This window comes from Lissotriton vulgaris, chromosome 11 (genome assembly GCF_964263255.1).
Source record: "Lissotriton vulgaris chromosome 11, aLisVul1.2, whole genome shotgun sequence".
NCBI lineage: Eukaryota > Metazoa > Chordata > Amphibia > Caudata > Salamandridae > Lissotriton > Lissotriton vulgaris.
In genome coordinates, this window is record NC_141699.1 from 985,567,012 (window position 1) to 985,581,648 (window position 14,637).

Consider the following 14,637-nt stretch of genomic DNA (forward strand, 5'->3'; position numbering starts at 1 on the left):
CTCTTGCTTTGAGGTGTGGTGGCAAGAAGGGATAGTTTTCCACATATCCAAGTGTAACAATTCTAGGCTATAAATCATAGTAATCCTTATAACAAGAAGTACGAGTTACTTACCTTCGGTAACAATGTATCTGGTAGAGACGATTCTAGCCGCAGATTCCTTAACGTAGAATTATCCCCAGACAGGAGGCTGGACCTGGATTTATTTTGCCACAGCATCCATGCACGCCGGGGGCACGGCATCACACAACTTTGCCCAGGTGTCGTCCACGTACGTGACGTCAGCGAGGTCACATAAGTCCCACCCCGGCACGCCTACGTCCGTTTTATTCGGAGAACTTTTCCGCCCCACAACGCGGAGCCATCAGACAAAAACTGTGGGATTATGGGAACAGTGTGCGAAAGAACAGAAAAAGAATGGTGACGAACAACACCATAAGGAGCAGTGTCAACACTGCAGCAGCCAAAGACAGGGAATAGAAAAAGAACAGAGTACAGCCCTGAGCAGTCACCTTGCCAGGATGTAGACAGCCACCTCTGGAGACAATGAACACATGCAAAAATGTCACAACAACACACAGCAGGACTAGAACCCCAACCAGGAACAACGAAGGGGAACTGGTGTCAGACAAACAGGAACAACAAATCTCCAGGGGAACCCCAGCACAGAGTGCGACAAGATTACTTAACGTAGAATAGATACACTAGCCATACTCACGGGGAAGGAGGGTCTGCGAGAGTGCCCCACCAGCCCGGACATAACAGAGGGCCCCGCAGGGGACCAGTCCAACGGACAAGGCAAGGAGTCTCGTCCTCGCAGGCAAGGGGAAGCCCCACAGCAGAACGCCATCGATCCCACGGGGGGCGGGGGAAGAAGAAAAGGAGAAAAGAGGAAGCCCATTCACACTCAACAGAGGAAACAAGGCAAGGGGAGGCCTCACCCTTACAGGGCTACAAAACCTCCATCCAAGGCCAAGGCAAGGAAGATCAACCCAGAGGCTCCGAGGAGACAAGGGAGAAAGAAGGAAGAGCAGCCCGGAGAAGACAGTCAGCCAGTCCCCGAAAGAGGGAGCTAACACAACAACCCTCCCCACCCCAGGACAGCGAACATGAGGGTGAAGAGGGCCCGGACACACCACAGAGAGGGGTACGCACACATGACCCAAAAGGAAGCAGAACCAGAGTCACGACGCCAGGCCGCAGATAGCAGGTCAGACCTGGCGAACAGCACAGCAACCTTGGAGAAGGACACCTCGGGGTGCCACCAAAGCATTCCCATTAAGCAACAAGGAACTTGCACCTGCAAGTACATAAGCACCACGGAGAGCAGAGACCCGAAGGCGACCACAACTCCCCAGCACATAACGAGCTATATAACAGCTACCATTTCCCCACATAGGGTATGTTAGTCCCTAACATGGCAACCCTATTAGGAAGAAACGTCTGCAGCAGAGGACAACAGAAAGAGCTGCGGGCACAATAAACCAGCAGAAGGCTTGCAAGCAGCCAAGAGAAGAACAGGAGGCCTAGTCTCAGGGCCATCCTGGTGTGACTAACGGACAACAAAACCCACACAGCAAGAAGGGCCGGCCGGCAGCCAACAAAGCCACCACAGTCCCCACAAAGAGGAGTCTCAGGCACATGAAGCACACAGATCACACAACGGGAGCAACTCGTCCTAACGAAAGAACAGCTCACAAAATCTAGACCAACCCACAGGTCACTGAGGGGGAGGAGAAGAAGGAGGAGGAGGCCAAAGCCTCGCCAAGAACCTCCGAATGGCCGAGTCTGCCGGGGCGTGGAACAAAAGGGTGCCATCAAAGGGAAGATCCACCAGCCGTTCCTGCACATTTTCAGGGAACACACTGTCACGAAGCCAAGCATGGTGGCGCAGGGCAACCGAAGAAGCCATGGCACGACCAAGCACCTCCGAGATGTCCAGAGCGGAGCGAAGAATAAACGCCGCCAGCTCCCGCCCATCTAAGGCATGGTGCTGCAAGTCAACACCAGCACCCTCCTGAGAGGCTGCAGATCCAAGGGACTCCGCAGAGTGCCACAGCAAGATGTGGCCCTAGCCAACACATAAAGTGTTAAGGGCCTGCAGAGCCGCACTGGTCGAAGCAAGCATATTGCGGCCCAAGAGTCCAGCCAGCGGGCTTTCCGTGAAGGTGGAGCCAACAGCGACGGCAGGGAAGGAAAGGTAGTCCGCAAAAGGGGGCCACTGGCAGAGGGGTGGAGGGAAAGACATCGGGTCACGCTGCGCTTGAAGGTGCTGGGGCAGAAGGTGTTGGGGCACTGGATCCCCATGGCAGGGCACCCCCAAGTCCCCATCAGAGAAGAATGGAGCAAACCTTCAAAGGGGAGCAGCAGCTTCCTCCCACCAGAGCCCTGGTGAAGAACCTCCAAAGGATGATCCGCAGGGAAATGGGCAGCCAGATACCCAATGCGCAAAATTCCCACAACTGTGGAAACCGCGCGAGCAAAGGCCGCACCCGGCTCCGTAGGGCCCTGCGGCGGAAAAAGCAGCTCCTCCGTGGGCGACGGCTGCAAACTAAGGCGTCCATCCCCTAAACCATGCAGAGCGAGGAAGGGCCAGGCCCGGAAAGGAGAGAAAGGCGCCGACGAGTGGGGGACCTATGGTTCCTCCGGCGAAAACTGCGGCCATGGCAAGGAGCTGTCTTTTGATGACGTCGGGGAAAAAACCATGACGCGGCAGCCCGTCTACGGCGAGGACGACACCAGCAGGCTCCCAACCTCTGGGGAAGAGGGGGCGTCTGAGGACGAATCCACGACCTGACGCCTGTCCAGTGCTGTAGAGTCCGCAACCTGGAGCAGGGCATCGCGATCATCCAACACCAAAGGAGACGCCGGACAGGCTTCCACCACGTCACACGGCGCAGGGGATCGGAGCTGGGCTGGAGCAGAGGTGGTCAAGGGACGGCGCTGACTCTACCTCCGACGAGGCAGCTTCCTGCCTGGAGGGACGAGAAGCACCTGGAGAGCGACAAGGAGTCCCCCGCCAGCCTCGAGCTAGGGGGGGGGGGGGGGCGAGAGGAGTCCACCAACCACCATGGCGGCGCCAAGGCCAACTCGCCCTCCGGTGAGGCAGCCGCCTGCGTGGAGGGACGAGAGGGGCCCGGGGACTGACAAGGAGGCCCCTGCCAGCCTTGACCCAAGATGGGCCGAGAGCAGCCCACCGACCCCTGTAGCGTCGCTAAGGCCAACTTGACCTACGACGAGGCAGCCGCCTGCGTGGAGGGACAAGAAGGGCCCGGGGAGGGACGAGGGGTCCCCCTCCAGCCTCGACCCATGACGGGACGAGAGGGGTCTGACGACCCCTGTGACGCCGCCCGGGCCAGCAGTTGCCGGCGACGTAGCTGCGTCACCTCGGCCTCAGACAGAATTGCCGCCTGTCTAAAAGGGCTGAGGGGGGCTTGGGGGTACAACCCGAGCCCCAGCGACCTCCCGCAACACCACAGGGACTCCTGCAGGAGTTTGCGGCGAAGCAGAGGCGCCGTGATCCGAAGGAGGGACCTCCGAAGGGCCGCACCTCAACGTCACCACATCCTCAGAGCCTGGAGCCGAAACAGTCGGTGCCATGGCCGAAGCTGCCAGCAACGCCGTAGAGGGTCCCGCACAGTGCAAGGAGGAGGAGGAGAAGCCAACGAGGCCTTCAAAGAAGCTCCATATGTCTCCATCTGGGCTCTCGACGCCCCCTCACCGGGAAACGGGGGAAAGGGGGATGATACGAAAGGCTGCATCACCCGCGGAGAGCCAACGCCCCCAACAGGCCGGAAACCAGCCCTTGGGGACAAACTGCAACACTTACCGTCAGGGGAGCGATGCTCTTGCAGCACGGGAAAGGGATGAGGAGGACGACGATGACAGCCGGTCCGAAAACCTTCCGCAGAAGCTGAGCGAGGTGACGAAGCCGATCTGGACATGCGAGCGGAGAGAAGCTTTATCCGGAGTTCTCGCCGCGACTTCGGCTTCAACCGTTGGCACACCTAGCAATCAGAGGAGCTGTGATCCTCCCCCAAGCACCACATGGAAATGGGGTGAGGGTCCGTCGTCGACATCAAGCGTCCACAAGACGAACATGTCTTTAAAGCACTTAGGCATCCACACACTGTTCCCACAACCCACGCAAGAGCGAAGGGAAAGGCCTAAACAGGCCCGGAGCACGAACCGCATCAGCGTTGCACGCGGAAAAGGAAAAAACTGACGCAGGCGTCCTGGGGTGGGACTTGTGGCCTCGCTGACGTCACGTACAGGGACGACGCCTGGGCGGAGTCGCCTGATGCCGCCCCCCCCCGTCAAATCTCACTGAGGGACAATGTAAAATGTAAACCGTTTAGAAAATGCACTACTAGTGGCAACTCAAACAGAGAAGAGTGGCCAGGGAGACATCTGAAGTCGGATAGGGCAGCCAAATAACATTTTACAGTAGGAACTGCAGGGGCCAAAGAAATTGTGAATCTGAGGAAAACACATGTGACTGAAATGGGTTCAGTCCTACTTACTCTTGCCACTGAACAAACTTGTTTCACCAATCACATAAATGGATTTTGAGGCATGTTCATGCCAGCTGAACGATGTCCCCAACTTCAGATGGAAAGCAAAATGATTCCAGCCATCTCTGCTCATTCGCAGCGTGTGCAGCTGCAGTTTTCTTGGGAATGAGAATGACGACCTTACGATGCTGCTGCAACAGCAAGCTCACCTTGTGCTGGAGAGAAAGAGGGGTTGAAAGCAGTGTCAACCCATTGGCTTACTGAAAGCTCCTTGCTCTGTCCCGAGCGACCAGGGTCAATTGTGCTTGATCTTCCCCTGCCTTCAACACTCTCAACAGATGTGAAATGAGTGAAAATGCATAAAGCAGGCTGCAGGATAAGCTGAACGTGAAGGCAACGCCCTAGGGAACCATTCAAGGGGAAGTGCATGGCACAAAAAAAGGACACTTCCTGCTCTGAACTATGGTGAAAGGTGCCAATATGGACTTCCCAATCAGGAAAAGATCATGTACATCACTTAGAGGGGAGGTTTCCACTCATGATCCCCTGAGGAGAGGCAATTCTGGCCATCTCATTCTCACACTGAAGGAGCCTGCAAAGTGGGCCAGCACCAGGAAAATACTCCACTGCTGAGCCCACCACCACAGTCCAATCCCCACCTAAGAGGATCTACAACCTAACCCTGTCCTGTCTTACAGTACAATGGATGGTGGCAGTGTTGTTGGACAGAACTTGAATAGAGCTCCCAGAGTTGGAAGTGAGGAAGACTTCATGGCAAGATGGACTGCGCGACACTCAAGCACATTTATATGGAGGTGCTGGTCCAGCATCAGGATGTTGCCTAGATGAGCAATCTAGCCAAACTAGGTTGTGTCCATGTCTAGGTAGCCTCCACCTGAGAAGGACTGAAGGGACGACCCATCAATAGATCTGAGACATCAACCAGTCCAGTGCCGATGAGGATGGACTGATCCAGAGATCTGGACCCAAGATGACAAACTCCACTAGAATTCCCAGGCACTAATGAAGGGCTCTAATCCACCATCTGCTAGGGGGCACCAACATCAGACCCAACAGGGGTAGGCATTTTAGAACCAAGATCTGTGTTGGTGTCAGTAACATTGAAATCATATCCCAAATAACCACAATCCACTAAGGCCTTTATTTGGTGCAAATCCAATACAGCCCTTATGAAGGTCAGTCTCTTCTTTACTGTAAGATGAGACTTCTGAGCATGGATCATAAATCCCAAGTCATGCAGAAAGTTCACATTGTGCTGATGACCTTATCTTAACAGCCAGCCAGTCATCCAATTACAGAAATACATTGACTCCTGAACATTTCAGTGACAGGGCAACAACTGCCAGGACTTTTATTAAAACTTGTGATGCTGGCGGGGGTGTGGCTGGACGCCAATCGGGATGGTGGCATTGAGCTAGGCCCCCCCTCCCGGAATTGTGAAGTGAATGTCTAGCCGCTCAACAGGGCTCTCTCCGTGCATTCCTACTACTGGAGGTGGAGATGCAAGGAAGAGATGTTGACTGTTAAGGTAGTCGTGGGTTAAAGGATGGATTTTCAGCGGTCGCCTGGTCCAAGGTGACCTCCCCTCAAGCCCACTAACCTCAGCTACCTAATTTCCCCTTCCCCTGCCTGGAGACTTACCAAAAGGAGTTCACTGGGGCTGGTCTGGACAAGTCGCTGTGCGAGGCCAGGCTGACGCCATGCGACTGAGGGCTGGACCTGCGCTCCTCCTGGATCCCATTAGAAGCAAACCCCCCTGAAATTACCTCCTAGTATCGGGGGTGGGTGCCTCCGGTTTCACTGCCACTCCAGTTCTGTGGCCATAGAGAGAGGACTGGGGATGTCATATTTAATAAGTTATGTCTAGCTTCTTTGATACTTCCATTTTCCACTTTGTTCTTCTCCACTGCCCTCTACCAGTGAGACAGAGGGCAGCAGAATAATGGGCCCTTCTCTTATATATGTGGAGAATTCAGGCACCATTTAAGTGAATGATATTTACATTTTTATTGGCTACTTTTGAGAGGGATTGCTGTAGGGGAAATGAGGGAAGTTTAACCTGACTGAGCAGGACTGTCCGGAAACTTAAACCCTTGGAGTGCCTCTCTGGTTTACTGGTTGTGGTGCTGCTTTATCTGTATCCAAAGGCTGATGATTTTCCTGTGAAACCTCTCAGTGAGGGCCACCAAGGACTCTGCTCCGCTGCTTGCCTGTAACTCTATCAGGGCTGTCTCTGGTGGGAGACCTCCTGGTTGGTGAAAAGACGGGGAGTCACAGCAAATGAGGATGGTCCCGGGTGGGACTGAGTTGCAGCAAGACTTCTGACCTGGCAGGAAGCCCACCACACCCTGGAGCACCCCTATCTCGTAAACAGAACAGAAGTGTGACCCAAAACTAATGTTCTTGGAGGCGGTGGAGGGCAGAGGGATGGTGAAGGCTACATCTGGCGCAAGCGCCAGATGTAGACGTTGGGTTTCGGAATCGGACTTAGCCACGCCGATGGAGCTTGCAGACTTCTGACCACTCTATTGGCATGGTTATTGCAGCTGTCACGACCACATCAGTGGATGTACAATCCGTCTGCAGTGAAATTAACACATTTCAATCCAAACTCGGTGAACTGGAACAGGGAGTCCCAAACTTAAGAGACAAGCTGGGACAACAGACCTATGGGGAGTCCAGAGATCTGGAAACAATGCCAGAAGACTTGGAAGGACAGGAGCCGGAGAGACAATGTAGCATTTCAGTAGGCCCGGGAAAAGGCTGAACAAGAGGATATGCTGCGGTTTCCTGATACCAGGATTCCATAGTTACTGGGCATCACCTTTGACCCGCCTCTGGAATGCCAGAGAGCTCACAGGGTCCAGTCACAACTATCACTTTCTCAGACTCGCCCAAGACAGATCATTGTATGCTGTTTGTGCCATCAATATGCTTGCCTCATACGGACCAATGGCAAAATACTTGGACCGTACAATTATGACAACAGCCACGTTTTGTTCCATACCCAACTTCTATAAAGACTGAAGAACAAGTTACTTACCTTCGGTAACGATATATCTGTAAGAAACATTAGTTAGTGTTAGATTCCTTACCTTAGAATATCCCCAGGCGTCAGTCTGGATCCGGAAACTTTTGCGTAGCAGTACCCCTGCGCGTCGGTAGGCGTCGTCTGCAGGCGTCCCCTGCGGCTCCGCGTCCGTCGTCGGCGTCGTGCGCCGTGATGACGTCGCTGGAGTATATAGACGCCGCCTCCGCGCGCTGACGTCAGTTCTTTGCACACAGCATTTCCGCGCCAGGAGACGCAGAGCCATGAGAGAACCAACACTGGTGCCATGTAAAACTAGGGCCCTGAAAGGGATGTCCTTAACCCTAGGTATCAGTTCGCAGAACGGGGAGGATGGGTGGGATCGGTAAGGAATCTAACACTAACTAATGTTTCTTACAGATATATCGTTACCGAAGGTAAGTAACTTGTTCATCTGAAAGAAACACGTTAGTGTTAGATTCCTTACCTTAGAATACATACCCCAGCAATACCAACCCCGGTGGTGGGTCTGCGAACCAATACAATACTACACCAGAAAGTCCTGGAGGACAGAACGGCCAAAGAAGCCATCCCTCCGGACTTGACTGTCCAGGCAGTAGTGCCTCGCAAAGGTGTGCAGCGAGGCCCACGTAGCCGCTTGGCAAATGTCCTGCAAGGGGACTCCCCGGCCCAGGGCAGTGGTAGCCGCCGTGGCCCGAGTGAAATGGGCCCTCAGCCCAACAGGAGGCTCCTTCCGAGCCAAAGAGTAGCACGCTTTGATGCAGAGGACGACCCATCGAGAGATGGTTCGTTTACAGACCGCCCGTCCCTTCTTCGCACCCACGTAGCCAACAAACAGTTGGTCATCCACCCGGAACTGGCGTGTGCGATCCATGTAAAATGAAAGCGCACGTTTTGGGTCCAGACGATGGAGCCGCTCTTCATCCTTTGAAGGATGCGGAGGCGGGAAGAAGGAAGGGAGGGTGATGGACTGCCCGATGTGAAAGGCCGAAACAACCTTGGGCAGGAAAGAAGGTCTAGTCCTCAGAACCACCTTGTCGGGATGAATGGACAGGAAAGGAGGTTGGACAGAAAGAGCCTGGAGCTCACTCACTCTCCTGGCAGAGGTGATGGCAACCAGGAAAGCCGTCTTTAAAGTCAGGAGACGGAGAGGGCAAGAATGAAGGGGCTCAAAGGGAGCACACATCAGAAAAGTCAGAACCAGGTTCAAATCCCACTGAGGCATCACAAACGGAACAGGTGGAAACATGTGAGTGATGCCTTTCAAGAATCGAGTTACAATCGGGGATTTGAACAAAGAAGGCTGATCAGGAAGCCTCAAAAAGGCTGAAAGGGCAGAAAGGTAGCCCTTGATAGTGCCCAGAGCAGAGCCCTGCTGGGCAAGAGAAAGAAGAAACAGAAGAACCTCCGAAAGAGGGGCAGAAAGAGGATCCACAGCCTTTGCTGTGCACCATGCCACAAATCTGTTCCACCGACAGGCGTATACCTACTTAGTGGAGGGACGCCTGGCTGCCAGAATAACATCACAGACTTCAGGAGGCAAGTCAAATGGCCTCAACTGCCGCCGCTCAATCTCCAAGCATGGAGGTGGAGACTGGACAGGTTCGGGTGGAGGACCGTCCCCTGCTGCTGCGACAGAAGGTCCTCCTGAAGGGGCAGGCGGATCGGGGGACCGACTGACATGCTGAGTAGCTCGGGATACCAGTATCTTCGAGCCCAGTCCGGAGCCACAAGGATAACTTGGGCCCGGTCGCGCCTGATCTTCTTCAGCACTCTGGGCAGAAGTGGTATAGGCGGAAAGGCGTATAACAGACCGCAACTCCACTCGCGCCGAAAGGCGTCGCCGTGCGAGTGCCGTCTTGGAAACTCCAACGCGCAGAACTGATGACATTGCGCGTTCTCTTTGGTGGCGAATAGATCTAACCAAGGCTCTCCCCATTGCAGAAAGATGCCTTGCGCCACGTCCGAGTTCAGACGCCATTCGTGATCCATCGAGCACCGACGGCTGAGTTCGTCCGCCCTGGCGTTCAGAGAACCTGCCAGGTGTTGAACCGTCAGAGTCACGCCCTGACGTTCCAGCCACTGCCAGAGGCGCAGAGCCTCCTGGCAAAGGGTCCACGACCCCACACCGCCCTGTTTGTTGCAGTACCACATGGCGGTGGTGTTGTCGGTGAACACCTGCACTACACTCCCGTTGACAAAGGGGAGGAATGCCTTCAGTGCCAGACGAATCGCCCGCAGCTCCAACAGATTGATATGGAGCCGGGACTCCGCCGGAGACCAGATGCCTCTGATCTCTGCCTCTCCCAAGTGGCCACCCCAGCCCTGGAGGGACGCGTCCGTCACGACAACGTGCTCCGGTTGGGGAAGGGAGAGGGACTTGCCCCTGACCCAATCGCGGTCCGTAAGCCACCACTGCAGTTGTCTCGCAGTGCCCTCCGAGATCAAGACGTGGTCGGACAAGTTGCCCTGATGCTGGGCCCACTGAAACTTCAGGTCCCACTGCAGAGCCCGCATCCGCCACCGAGCGTGATGCACCAGAAGGATGCAGGAAGCCATCAGTCCCAGCAGCCGCAGCGTCAACCTGACCGAAACCCGGGATAGCGGCTGAAAGATGGGAATCAAAGCCTGAATATCCCGAACCCGCCGTTCCGGAGGATAAACCCGAAACTGCGCCGAGTCCAGAACCGCTCCGATGAAAAGGAGCTTTTGAGAGGGACACAGGTGTGATTTCGGCACATTGATGGAGAACCCCAGGTCGTGCAAGAGGTCTGCCGTCATCTGAAGGTGGTGGACGACTGTCTGGGGCGAGCCCGCCTTCAACAACCAGTCGTCTAGGTAGGGGAAGACTGAAACCCCCAACCTGCGCAGATGGGCTGCGACCACCGCCATCACCTTTGTGAACACCCGTGGGGCGCTGGTAAGGCCGAAGGGAAGCACGATAAACTGAAAATGCTCCTGGTCTACCGTGAACCGCAGGTAACGCCGGTGGGCCGGCAGGACGGGAATGTGAAAATAGACGTCCTGCAAGTCCAACGCTACCATCCAGTCTTGTGGGTCTAGAGCAGCCAAGACCTGAGCTAACGTCAACATCTTGAACTTCTCCTTCCGGAGGAAGCCGTTGACGTTCCTTAGATCCAAGATAGGACGTAGGCCTCCCTTGTCCTTCTTGGGCACCAGAAAGTAGTGGGAATAACAACCACGCCCTACTTCTGGCCCAGGAACGCGCTCGATGGCCCCCTTGGCCAAGAGGGCCGTAACTTCCTCCTGCAGAAGTGTCAAGTGGTCCCCCGACACACGGTGGTTCTGCTGGGGCATGGCTGGAGGAGAGGTCTCGAAGGGGAGGGAGTAGCCCCTTCGGACGATTTGCAGCACCCACCTGTCCGAAGTGATCGTGCGCCAGTGAGCGTGGTGATGGCGAACCCTGCCACCCACTGGCGTCACATGGGGCCGAAAGCACGGACTAGGAGGATTTTGGGGTAGATGCTGCGGGGGAAGGTGTGGTCTGACCCCGCCGTTGTCTCCGACCGCCACCACGGCGGTTTCCACGGCCGCCACCGCGTTGAAAGGATTGTTGCGGCGCGTGGCTGGCAGCACGTGTGGGGGCGCCCCTTCCTTGGCCACGAAAGGGACGAAACGAACCCGTTTGCTGACGCTGGGTCGAGAGACCCAAGGACTTGGCCGTGACCCTGGAGTCCTTGAAGCGTTCCAGCGCGTGGTCCGCCTTGTCACCGAAGAGGTGACAGCCATCGAACGGCATGTCCATCAAGGTATTTTGGACGTCTGCCGAAAAATTGGCGGATCTCAACCAGGCGTGGCGACGAATCGCCACAGTCGTTGACATAGCTCTGCCCAGCGAGTCGGTCGTATCAAGACCACACCGTATCGAATATTTCGCTGCATCTCGGCCCTCAGCCACAGCCTGACCGAGTTTTGCCCGCACCTCCATGGGGCATTCTGGCAGCAGTTCCGCGACCGTATCCCACACAGAGTGGGTGTAGCGGCCCAAGAGGCAAGCGGTGTTGCAAGACCGCAGGCCCAAACTAATGGACGAGAAGACCTTCTTGCCAAATTGGTCATACCTCTTGGATTCCCTGTCGGGCGGGGCCGACGGGAATGCGGACTGGGAGGTCGAGGCCTGGATCACCAGACTCTCAGGAGTGGGGTGGGTAGACAGGAACTTGGGGTCGTCCGGACAAGGACGGTGGCGCCTGGCCACGTTCCGATCAACAGGCGGACCTGAAGCGGGCCTGGACCAAGTGCCCAACAGAACGTCTGACAAGGCTTCATTAAACGGCAGCAGTGGCTCCTGTGGGCATGACTGCGGTTTGAAGACCTCGGTGAGGATGTTAGGCCTCACGGCCGCGACGGGGAGCTCAAGGTGTAAGGCCTTGGCAGCCCTCATCAGCACCACAGAATATGCAGCTCCCTCCACCGATGCCACGGAAGGAGGAGAGATCAAACCAGGGTTAGGAGAGTCGTCCAGACCACTGGCATCCCCCAAGTCACCCGTCCAGTCCGGGTCATACTGGCACTCGCGTGACAGAGGGTCCTCGGACCCCTCCCAACCTTCACCGAACTCTTCATCTTCTCCGTATTCGGAGTCAACGATGTAGACCGGCTCCTCGGGGTTCATGGGCCCCATCGGCGCCGGGACCGGCGTCGAGCGACGCCCGTCCGGCGCCGCGTCCGGCGTCGGGGAAGGTAAGGGGACGGAGCCGGCGCCGGAACCCCGCCGCCGGCCGGAGCCGGCACCGGAGAACCGGCGCCGCGCGGGGGCGGCGTCGGGGGTAACCCCGATGGCAACGGCGCCGGGGAGGCCGGAAGACCAGCCGGCGCCGATCCCGAAGGCCCTTGCGGCGCCGGGGTCGGAGCCGTCGGCGGCGCCGGGGCCGGAGCACCCGACGGCGCCGAGGCAGGGACACCCGAACCGCCAGGGCCCCCAGACGGTAGCACTGGGCCCGAAGGCACCGTAGGCCCCGTCGGAGAACCGAGCGCCCTCATGGCCATGAGGAACGCCTCGATCTCCTCAGGCGTCGCACCGTGCCCAGGGACCGGAGGGTAGGAGGCAGGCCGCGCCGGCGACTCTCGCGGAGCCGCGGGGTTGGGGTCACCCGAGCCCCCGGCCGCATCGCGCGGGAGTCGGGGGTACGATGACGACGCCCGACTTCTTATGCTTCCTACCTGACGAGCCTGACGAGTGGTGTCGACTTCCGGAACGCTCGGCGCGGCTCCGCGATCGTTCCCTCGAACGCTCTCTCGACCTCCGGCCGGACCGGGACCGCTCCCGGTCCCGACGTGGGGCCGACACCCGGAGCTCCAGTAGCTTGCGGGACCGCTCCCGCCTAGCCTTGTTGGTGAGGGCCCGGCAGTCGACGCAGGAGTCCACGTCGTGGTCGGGCCCAGACACCGGAGACAGAGGCGGTGATGGTCTGTGACCGACATCGTGCGCTCACAGTCATCACAGTGCTTGAACCCAGGCATCCTATCAGGCACAAAGTGAGAAATAACTTCGAAAAAACTTGGTCAAAGACCGGAGTACTGCTCTTCAGATCTGCGTCCACTGGCGCGGAAAAAAGAAGAACTGACGTCAGCGCGCGGAGGCGGCGTCTATATACTCCAGCGACGTCATCACGGCGCACGACGCCGACGACGGACGCGGAGCCGCAGGGGACGCCTGCAGACGACGCCTACCGACGCGCAGGGGTACTGCTACGCAAAAGTTTCCGGATCCAGACTGACGCCTGGGGATATTCTAAGGTAAGGAATCTAACACTAACGTGTTTCTTTCAGATATATAGTTATTGCAAGATTACACACCGTTGGTACAGGTTCCCTCAGACTGCACAACAGAAAATGCTACCCTCACTCTCTATGATGGTGCTGCGGGAGGGAGGAGGGAGATATTGTACACTTTTTATGAGCATGTGACAAAGTGAAAGTTTATTGGTAACAGGTGGAGGTGCCTTCCAGAGGAATCTCAATGAGGCGCTGTACTTTACTCCACGAACAGCACTATTGCACAATACCTCTGCACTCCAAATTATTTTCTGCTTTGAGACGGTATTTGCTAAAGATGTTAGCGATAACGAAGGAGGGGATCCTATATTTCTGGAAGACTCAAACAATCCAGAAACAAATACAATGGCTAGAAGATATGTATGGCATAGCCAGATTTGAAAAGTTGATTTACAAAATGAATGATAGAATTTTTCAGTTCGACGAAGTGTGGGGTAGCTTCCTGAAGAGGTTGGAGGGGGAAGGTCAGCCTGTAGGGTTTACCTGAAAGGAGACATACCGGATTCTAGCCATCATATTCTGTTTTCCCAAGAGACATTTCCATCTGTTGTGTGACATAGGCAGCATTGGAATGTTACACATCATTATACCTGGTGTACTAAAAATGAGGAAAGTTTCCCATTGTGGTGATCAATACCTTTGAAGGAGGCTATGGTGGAGGGGGTTTATTTTTCTATGGAATATTTGCTTTGCATACCAATAAAAAATAACAATTAAAACAAAAGAGCCAGTGATGCAGCTATCAACCCAAGCAGCAGAAATGCAAACGGATAGTGCTGGAAACCCAAGGTGATCCTAAAGTAACATCTATGGGCAGGGGTGTTTATTTGATAGAACAGGGCATCCAGATGATTCAGAGATGCCAGCCAATCCCACTCATTGAAGGTCAACAGGACAAGGCTCAGGTACAACCTTCTGAACTTGTGTTGCAGAATTAACAGGATCAAGAGGTGAAGAACGAGGACAGGTCTCAGAAAGCCATCCTTTTGGGAACGAAGCAGTAAAGAGTGAATGCTGTTTCCTTCTCAGAGGCACCACCTTTATGGACCCTTAATTGTACATGACGAGAACGGCAACCTCTAAAATGGAAACATGCACCGAAGACATTACCTTGAAGCGTTAATTGTAGTGATCGTCTCTCAAATGATGGAAAAATTTGGGACCTTGCCCCATCATGAGTTGGTGGTACAAGTTGGGAAGTAAAGGAGGATTAGAGACAGAATACCCAAAACAAGTTGGGGGAAGTGGATCAGTT

At 55.6% G+C, this 14,637-nt stretch overlaps 1 protein-coding gene across 1 annotated transcript in view; it reads right to left on the reverse strand.

Moving 5' to 3' along the window:
- The window catches only part of GFM1 (G elongation factor mitochondrial 1), a 245,147-nt gene that overhangs the window by 27,055 nt on the left and 203,455 nt on the right, over positions 1-14,637 (reverse strand). The gene's annotated exons all lie outside the window — the stretch shown is intronic.